The following is a 10,133-nucleotide window of genomic DNA, read 5'->3' on the forward strand; positions in this document are numbered from 1 at the left end:
TTGACTGATTTATGGGTTTTAGTTTAAAGAATAAGAATTCAAGGCTTTCCACAGCTTGACACAAAGACTGATGAAAAACAGTCCTCTCCAGTTTAACATTTTCTTTTACACTGCTTCAAAAATAAAGCCTCACTAAATGTTAAGATTTTGTACTCACTGGATTTGAAAGTAAACCTATTTCTTGAAAATACCATCTTTCACATTTATCCAGATGATGCCTGCTTAATAAATATTTCAGTTAAAAAAAAAAAAAAAAAAGACCAACATTAGTGAAGAGCAAGCAAGGATAATAACTATTGAAAAAACTAATACTAAAATATAAAACTAATACTAAAACGAATAACAGCTGTTAAAAGAAAAAAATATATATATTTTTCAGAAGAGCCCTGCTCTAGAATACTTACATAACTGCAACAGTCTCTATTGAGAGAAATGTATCACATCACCAATGTTACAAAATAAATCACATAAGGAGATATTAAAAAATATTTTCAACTTTTTCAGAATTCAAGTTCCGCTTAAAATTAAAAACAAAACAAAAAAAAACCACAATGAAACTGAATTACATGATGGTAACTGAAAACCAAGTTTGAAAAACACTAGGAACTTTACTATGAGAGACACAGCACAGCATGTGACTTCAGAGTTCTTCTTGACTGTACAGCAAAATGACATGACAGTCACAAAGATTTTGATTATGGTCTTTGAAAATAAGGACAGTACTGACAGTATAGACAGATTCATAGCAAAGCTCACAGCAAAACTCAGAGGCTGGCTATATTCTTCACTTGTCTAAACTCATGCTCTCTCACAATTCTATTTAAACATAAAGAAATCTGATTAACACTTTCTAAATGGGAAAAAATATAACCCACATCTGTAAATGATGTTCACTTTCTTTCTTTGGTAACATAAAATAGAAAATTCTCTCATTTTGGTGGCTACAGGTAAGATATTGTTTAAAAATGTTTGTATTACATATCTTGGTTCGTCTTTATTTGAATCTTAAAAATTGAACTTCTTCCATTTTAGAAGTTGCAGAACATGTCTTAGAAGGAGAAGAGTATATATGTAAATGGATATTGCAAATTCTCTATCAGGAAATACCTATGAAAGTATAATTTATTTTGCTTTAATATTCATTATTTTATTTCTACATTAAAAATAATGCAAAAAAGTCCATTTAGGACAGTTTTCTAGCTACAGCACTATCTGTAGATGATCTGACTTCCAAACTAAGCAAGTGTTCCATCACAGAAAATTTTCTGTGTGCTGTAAAAAAAAAAAAAAAAAAAAAAAAGATTCACTTCTAATTGAAGAATTGAGTTGTTTGAATAGGCAGACATTCTAGATGGAATAGAATCTGTACTTCAATGTAAATTAATATTTTTCCAACAAACACTAGGAAATAAAGTCTGATTGCTTTTTCAACAGCATTGTGATAACTGTGCATTATAGAAAAGAAGGGGGAGTTAAAAAAAATCACTTTCATGTAAATATAAGAGATTTTGCACTGTAAGTTTAAAGAGTTACCATCTCCGGTGATCTACAGTTCTACATACTCACTTTCTCTGTCTATCAAGGGGTTTTTTTTTTGCTTTATTTCTGTTCTGCTTTGCTTAATTCATAAAACTGGAGAATGAAATGGAAGTCTGTAATCATGTCCTAAGGCAGCATCTTCACTACACGTAAAGCTGTCAAAGAAACCAATAAGAGTCTTCCTTGTTTTCATAATGGCATACTTAAAATTTCTATTATGTGTATTACGGGTTGTTCATTCATTTCCTGATAGTCAAAACAGAACAATTCTAAGCTTGTTTTAATTTATGATACAGATACAGTACCTCCATTCTGCACATCGGCACACAAGAGGGTTACTTATAGAAACTTAATTGGTTGCTGAATGAAGATGGCACCCCCTTTTTAATCATTATGATCAATTAAAAGAATGAGGACCTTTTTCCTGTTACTGATTTCAAATTCTTGAAATTGAATACATATATATAGTGTCTTTCTCCATCTTTCTCCCTCTCTCTTATTAAAACACCCAAGGGAGACTGGCAATTGTAACTGAAGTTAGGACTTTTGAATGGCTTAATCATCTAGAATATTGTTTACCATAACTCCTGAGTTCTTAAAACCGTTAGTGTGTGTATATTAATTCTATGGTAAATGAACTTCACAGAAATATCTCATCTTAATTTTTTTTTGTTTTCCAGAAGAATGTTTTTCCACACATAAAGCTATAGTTTTCATCAAAATGGGGACATTTTTGACCTAAATACTGCCAATGAAATCCAAGGCTCTTAGCTTTTAAAGGCCAGGAAATGTGTCCAAGCTACAGGTTGAAACACCTGAAGGTGTTCAAAACCAGGTTGAATGGGGCTTTGGACGTCACCTCTTCTAGTGGGAGGTATGCCTGCCCATGGCAAGAGATTGGAACTAGATGATCTTAAGGCCCCTTCAAAAAAAAAAAACCATTCTAAGATTTGGTGCAAAAGAAGCGAAGAATACTGCCAACTAAAAGATTTGTACAGCATCACGAATGTAACGTTTGGCAGATCTAAGTGTCAAATTAGTGGAATCTCATTCCAATTCCTCAAACTCAACACCATAGCTCTTTTTTTTTTTTTTTTTTTTTTTTTAATTGTTTGCATTTTACATTTAAAATGTGAGGAAACAGCTAACAATGTTTTGATTTAAATACTGCATAAATCCTCACTGTATTATCTGTATTGATTGCAATCATACTGCAATCGCAAAAGACATAATTGTAACAAATTTTAATTTTCTTTTTGACGATACTGCATTACCTATAGCACCAGAGACAGATGTTTGTTTAGTCACTATTTGCCTGCTTGCCCACCTGTCTTCCACATTTACCATCTCCAAGTCATAGTAACTGTGTTTGCATTTGGAGGATGCCTGACTTACAAAGGTAAACATGCAAGGAAAAACAGAGTAACGTTATTTGTTGTCATTTATCAATATAAATAATCAGGCATTCAAGACTTAAAGGGAACTAAGGTATACACCATTGTTTTTACTGCAGCATAGTAAAAATCTCAATGTTAGTAAAGCAAAATGAATTACTACACAGATGTGAATAATAAAAAACATTGCAATATTCATCCTGAAACAACCTGTCGTTTTAAAATTTGTCATTGTCTGTGTAATACTAATTTGACATAATGTCTACACTCATACTCTTGAGAAACATTCATGGCCACGGTATTTGAAATCATGTACAGTGTACAGCCTCCAAAAGAAACACTCATGGTCCATAAGAACTGTGAATCATTACTTCTTTGGAGCTGCACAAGAGGCAGCCATGCCAAATCCAGTCAGCTACTATAATTATGAGTTTATTTATTATCATGTGTTCTTGAAAATTTAGCCTACTTACACAAACTGTCTCCAGAGAAAGAGATTTAATATAGACACAGGGCTAGCTTCATCTCTTTTTGAAGTAGATAAAAAGGACTGGGATAAAACAATCATTGTAGACCTTATCCTAATCAGCAGCACCTGTATAACTATGAAATAGGAATTTCATTCTTTGCCTCTGTCCCTGTGCACTTCAGAAAATAGCACAGAAAATGGCATTAGGCAGCTGCTGATTATGGCATGTGATGTTTTACTGCTTTAGAATAATAATTTGCTGGCTGTCCAAACATCATCTAAAGAAAAAATGGAGAGTTTTATGGCCATAAAAAAAAAAAAATTATCAGGGTCAAGTATCTACGTTGTTCACTCAACACTCAAGTTCTACACTGCTTTCCTATCAATTGACAGTAAAGAAAAACATGAAGCTTCACCTGGAAATCAAGCCAACTCTAACATGCGTTTCTAATAGCAACAATTAATCAATCTAACTTTAAAGCATAGATCAGCAGTGCAGACTTTCCTCTGATATTCACTTTTAAAATACTGATACACGCTTATTCTGGTACGGCATATATATATACATATATACATATACACACACTAGTAACTAATGCATATACCAATTCTAAACCCTAACACAAAAAAACCCATCTGATTTAAAAATAAGTAGCCTATTGGTATTCTGTGGCTATAGATCAAAATGCTTACAGCAACCTGTCAGATCTGAAGCTCAGAGCCTTCAGGAAATGTTGCAAAGTCTTTTTTATTTCCCTATAAGCCAAATGGTATCAACAAAACTGATTCCATCATCATTCAAAACACTTGTAAACCCCTTCCCCCCTCACAACCCCCCACAGGCACAGAGATTTATCTTTCTATGGAAAAAAAAAACATTTTTTTTGCCATCTCATTCTTACCTTCTTACCTTAAAAACAGGCTTTGAATTACTTACAGCCTATGTAGAAACAGCAGTCTCCAGACTGAGATTTATATGCCAACAAGAAATCTGAACACATTCTACACAGGTTGATTCAGGATTTAATTTCTGCCTCGATAAGTAAATCTTAAATTTATTTACAGGCTAAATTTGTCCAAATTGGAATTTAATAGCTTCCAGCTATTAAAATGTTAGCAACTTTCTCTTACACGCACCTTTCTCCAAATTCATTCTTCAATACGTGCTTTAGAACTGATTACATCTGTACAATCTTCATACAAGCAGTCTTCTCACAAGGCTATTTTCTTATTTTTTTTCTTGGAAGGAAGGAAGGAAGAAAGGAAGGGAGTGAGGGAGGAGAATGGAAGGAGAGATTTATTTGGATGTTAGGGGGAAGTTCTTGGATGTTAGGGGGAAGTTCTTTACTAGGAGAGTGGTTAGGCCCTGGAACGGGCTGCCCAGGGAGGTTGTGGATGCCCCGTCCTTGGACGTGTTTAAGGCCAGGTTGGACGGGGTCCTGGGCAACCTGATCTGAATGTGTATGTTTGGTGGCCCTGCTAGGCAGGGGGGTTGGAACTACATGATCCTTGAGGTCCCTTCCAACCCGGGTGATTCTGTGATTCTGTGATTCTGTGTGATTCTGAGGGAAAGAAGGAGGGAGAATGATCTGCCCCTGCCGGGAAAGTCATATTTATAGTAAATCTACAGCAATTTCACTGCAACCAAGAATGTTCTTCCAGAATAACAGGAGCAGATATGGGCCTACATCATTAAATCTGTGAGGCCCAAACAGTGGCTGGTTTACCACTGTAAGTCAAATATCCAGTTGAAATTCTAGACATTTCTGTACACCTATGAAAGCCTGTCAGACTGAAGAAAAGCAGTGCTGACACCTCTGTGTCTGTATATAACTATTGGAAATGGTGACACTACCCAGCCTCATATGACACATTTAAAATTTTTCTCTCCCTTCATTCAGGAGTTCTCTGATAGATTTCCTCATCTTACCTTAGACCGTCTGAATGAGCAAAGTGGCTTATGCTGCATCTGTTCTTAAGAAAGAATAGAAAAGTTCATGACGTTTCTTGAATGATTTGTGTAATTTTGGGGGTGTTTTGCTTCCCTTTTGTGTGGTATTTGAGACTTGGCAATAAGGAGATGCACAGTCAAAAACATATTTCTTACTTAATGACAAGATTCACAGGATTAATGTAACTGAAGAAATTTGAAGAGGTTGGATGGGGCAGTGAACAACCTGGTCTAAGTGGGAGGTGATCTGGCCTGTAGCAGGAGGGTTGTAACTAAATGATCTTAAAGGTCCTTTTCAACCTAAACCATTCTATGATTCTTTGATTCCTATGAATGTAACTGATATTTTCATATGCACTTTTGCATCTTATATTTCACAAGAAACACAACCTTTTTTTTCATTTTATTTTTTATCTTTTATTTAGATTTAGTTAAGCTGTCTCATTCAGACATTTACATCTTTCTTTTGGCAGTCCTTGAATCACAATTCATTGCTTTGACTTAATTATGCGCACCATCTCAGTATTTACAAGGGAAGTTTAGGTTAGGATCTCTGTGAGAAAATGAATGCTATGGAAATATTTGTTTAGAAGGGGGGCTTAGGACCCTCTTAAAGGAGCTTCTTAGATTTTGTACAGTATACCTTACAGGGATGGCATTTCAAAAAATATGTGCTTTGAAAGGGAGTTTACTGATCGTATCTTAACTCCTCTATTAATTATAGGTGTTCGATTTTTTCAAAGGTCAAAGTCAACATGATTTCCTTTTTATTCAGCAGTCTGTCTGACTTTATTCAGAGTCTATCTGACTCTGAGAACCTGGTGCATGTTCAGAAATATCTTTGGCACGGAACTATCTAGGAAAATAAACATTATCTTTTATAGGACTGTTGTAAATCTCTGTGATTCTTTGCCATAAGACAACTTCAAGTAACAGGGCACTAGTCCAGTCTGGAACAAATCTTCTGTGAAAAAAGGACAATAAAGAAGAAAGCAGATGTTAATTATATGAAACCACAGAGCTTCACGTACACGATGTGTGTGGCTGCCTTCCATCAGCATGCAGTTTATGACATGTGCTGGTCTCCAGCCTTGTGTGTTCACAACATCAATGCTATTAAACTCTGTTTGCTTCTCATATTTTAGTTTGCATCTGGCCATGGAACCACACATATAAGGAAAAGCCCCAGTATAATTTCTGAACAGCAAACTACTACAACCCAAGGTATCTTGTAGGCAATTCCTTCTTCTGTTCTAAGATGGCCTATCATATTTGACATCCGAGCCTCAGTATTTTATGAGAATCTGGTGGATTGAGCCTTTACTGTTACCTTTTATGTGAACTGAGTCGGCAGCCTATCAGATGTTAATTTTCAGCTAAGCCAGGTTGTATGTATGCATTACTCGGGACACAAAAAGCTTAATCTTCTCATCATCCATTATCTCTTCATTGCTCCTTGAATAGATGAAAGCACATTTTCATCCATTTGCATGTTCATTGTTTGAATCAAATAGGAATTAAAAATCTGCTTACTATTGCAGTAACTGACACTCACATAAGGCAAAAGAAAATCCTTGAAAAACGGTATACTGTCCAAACATGATTTAACATTGAAATCCCTGAACTGGTTTCATAGTAAAAAATGTGATTTAGTAGGGGACAATTGACTTGTGAATCATGTATCAGAAATCTAAATCTTACTTGTTTACAACATGGATGGTTCACACAGCTAGGAATATAGAATATTTTGCAAAAAATGCTCGGTCAGAACTGTAAAAAATCCAGAAGAACTGGCCTCAAAGGCTCACAGCAGAAATCTGTATAGGAAGCAAGTGCCCCTGGCATCAGCTGTGCTGAGTGCAGATAATTACAGTTGACCTCAACCTCCTCCTAAGCTACTTTGCTGATCTGACATTTACATCTACTGAGAATCGACACACACCAACTGAACTGACAATATATACTCATTCAACTATGTCAGTCTACACACCAACTAAATTCTCAGAATGCACAGCTACAAAAACCTTATCGCTTGTTTTCTGACTTCTTTGAGGAAAGAAATCCCTGTGCCTTTCTTCCTCCAGGCCCTAGTGACACAGGATACTGGTACACTTTCAAAGGTCTGTGTTGTGGAATCAAATACACCCTACTTTGCACAGCCTTTTTAATGATTTAAGCTTACAAATTATTAATGTTATGGTTCTTGAGAAGTCATTGTGGGATGTATGTTTATTAAGATGCTTTTAAAATGTACTGAAACACACTAACACAGCATGAAGAAGTTTTCAGAGCTCTGTCAAAATGTAGATAAGACTATACTGAAATAAAATTATACCATATCCCACTTCAGTTATACAGTCTTTTTTGAGACATGTTATCTTTGGATAGGAAAAAACTGTTGCCAAGCTAAAAAATGTCAGTATCAATGTCTAGAAATTAGCGCTTCATATTCATTTAGATGATTAAAGTCAGAGTCTGACATATTCACTCCAGAATTGGAAATATATGTGGGTCCCTACAGATCTTCACACATTTTTCCAGATACACATCCTTTAATAAGCTCACATCAGATTCACACATTTCTCTTCTCCCCGTACGGTTCTAGATTACAGGATTACTACAGATTTAAATAATTGCATGAGAACTGCTAAAACACAGCCTGAACCCTCTGACTGACCACCTGAGGCAAGAAATGAGTCAGCGAGGGAGCACAGGTGAAGGCAATTCACCTGTGCTACTGAAAGGCTCCACCTCTCCTAGATCCCATTTTAACTGCTGACTCCCACTGGGAAAGGGTTTCTTCCTGGAGATTGCTTGTTGTAGGAGACTATTATGAGCCTACAATGTTGGTAAGTGTTTTCTGTGTATTTTCTTCTTGTTGTGATGATGTTATTTGGCCTGATTTTCTTGTATATTTCTTAATTATGACATCTGTGCATTCACTGGCTATACAGTAATAAGTTTAATGCAGTATTGTTATCAACACGTGGTAACGTACCTGTTCAATTTTACTACATGCTGCTGGCCAATGCAATAATCACAGACCTGATTGCTGAGCTTTTTCTGGAAGTGCTCGTTCTCAAACATTGCCATAGGAAGGGAGATTTAAGGCTGTTAGGTATTTTACAGAACAAGGAAGCATAAATCTGCTTATTGCATTATGGTCTATATCACTGGCTTGTTTAAAACAAAATAGTGAAGGATGTTGATTACTGTATGGGTTCACAACGATATGATTTTAATGACATTTTACAAAATAGCTGCTTTTTTTTTTTTTTTTTTCCTTGGTCAATGAAGGACCAAGAGAAACAGACTTATGCTGACCAAAACCTTACTCATGTACCAACCAAAAAATAACACCGAGTCATGACTATCATATTCATGGGGAAAAAATGTCGCAAAGACTTAAGCCCATTACTTTGTTTTAAAGTATGTGTACTTCCTTTAGCTATTTCCCTGCTGAAGGTTACTAAGTAATATTAATCTTCCCTTTATGTGTTTAATTCTCCTGAAGAGTTTGTAGTTTTTTTTCTTTCTGTATTTATGTTTGTGGTAACATCCTATCAGAAGTATCTTCTAGCTGTCAACCAGAGAATAAAAGCACAGCAAAACAAGATATAAATCTTCTCATGTCATCATTTCTGGGGGGAGAAGGGGAAGGAATGTGGAGAATTCCTTCCTAAAGAGAATGTGAACTTCATTCTAAAAGTAACTTAACTTCCCATTACTTTTCTAGGTAACCTTAGGCATGAAAAGTTCCAATTAGCTTTAAAGGCAGAGCCAGCTCTTGTTGCTCCTGCCCAGGAGACAGTAAACAAAATTTAGTATTTCTAGGATAACCTTTCAGAGTGTTATTTGTGTAAACCATCAGTAATGCCGAAAAGGGGGGGGAGGAAACCAAAAAGAGCTAGAACACCACAGTGAAGAGAAGAGGGGAGGGGGAAAAACAACAACAACAACAACAAAAACTAGAATACCAATTGAAATGATGAGACTGGTATGAATTCAAGATATCTGTGAGACTAAAACCTCACTCTGCGAAGAGATGACAAAAGCCCAAATTATATTTTCCAGGTTCAGTTACACTTTTGTATTTCACAAATATCTATTCCATTATCCAAGAGAAGTCACTTAGTAGCAAGTTAAATAGTATTTGGACTGTGCAGATTCAAGGCAACAACTTCTGAAGGTCTTTTGCAGGCCACCACCTGCTTTAAGTCATTCTTTGTGCCAGTAGCATACTGAGATCAGTCACTGAACAGAACACTGAGAGTGTAGAAATGGTGCTTTTGGCAAGAAGAGGAGAATGGACCTGCAGATGCAGAAATAGGCAGGAGCGTCCAGAAGATACTGAATTGCAGAGCAGATAGCTGCCTGTGAAGCTCAACTCTACAAAAGCAGTTTTCCCAAATTAATTTAGATGATTAAAAACAGGCACTTGAAATGAAAAAAAGGAAGAGCGAAGAGACTGGGTTGTGCTTTTGGCACCTGTTTGTCTCCTGTGGTCTCCAAATGGAACCCTGTGTTTTTTTTGCTAATCCATTTCTGAGGTAACAGAGGTGCAAGTTGAGAGACACAGCTTGCATGCTGTGCTAGAGAATGGCAGTGCTCAATAAAAACAATTATTTCAAAGTCTATATCTCATCCATTATTAAACCTGTGAAAAGAGTTTTAATTTCCTGTGCAATTATATGGTGCAATGTCATATTTTATGGAGAGGAGAGGGGGGGAAAAAGGGTCTGCTTCTGATTTAAAAAAAAAAATAAAAATAATAATAATA

The sequence above is a fragment of the Lagopus muta genome, chromosome 4 (genome assembly GCF_023343835.1).
Source record: "Lagopus muta isolate bLagMut1 chromosome 4, bLagMut1 primary, whole genome shotgun sequence".
NCBI classification, from domain to species: Eukaryota; Metazoa; Chordata; class Aves; order Galliformes; family Phasianidae; genus Lagopus; species Lagopus muta.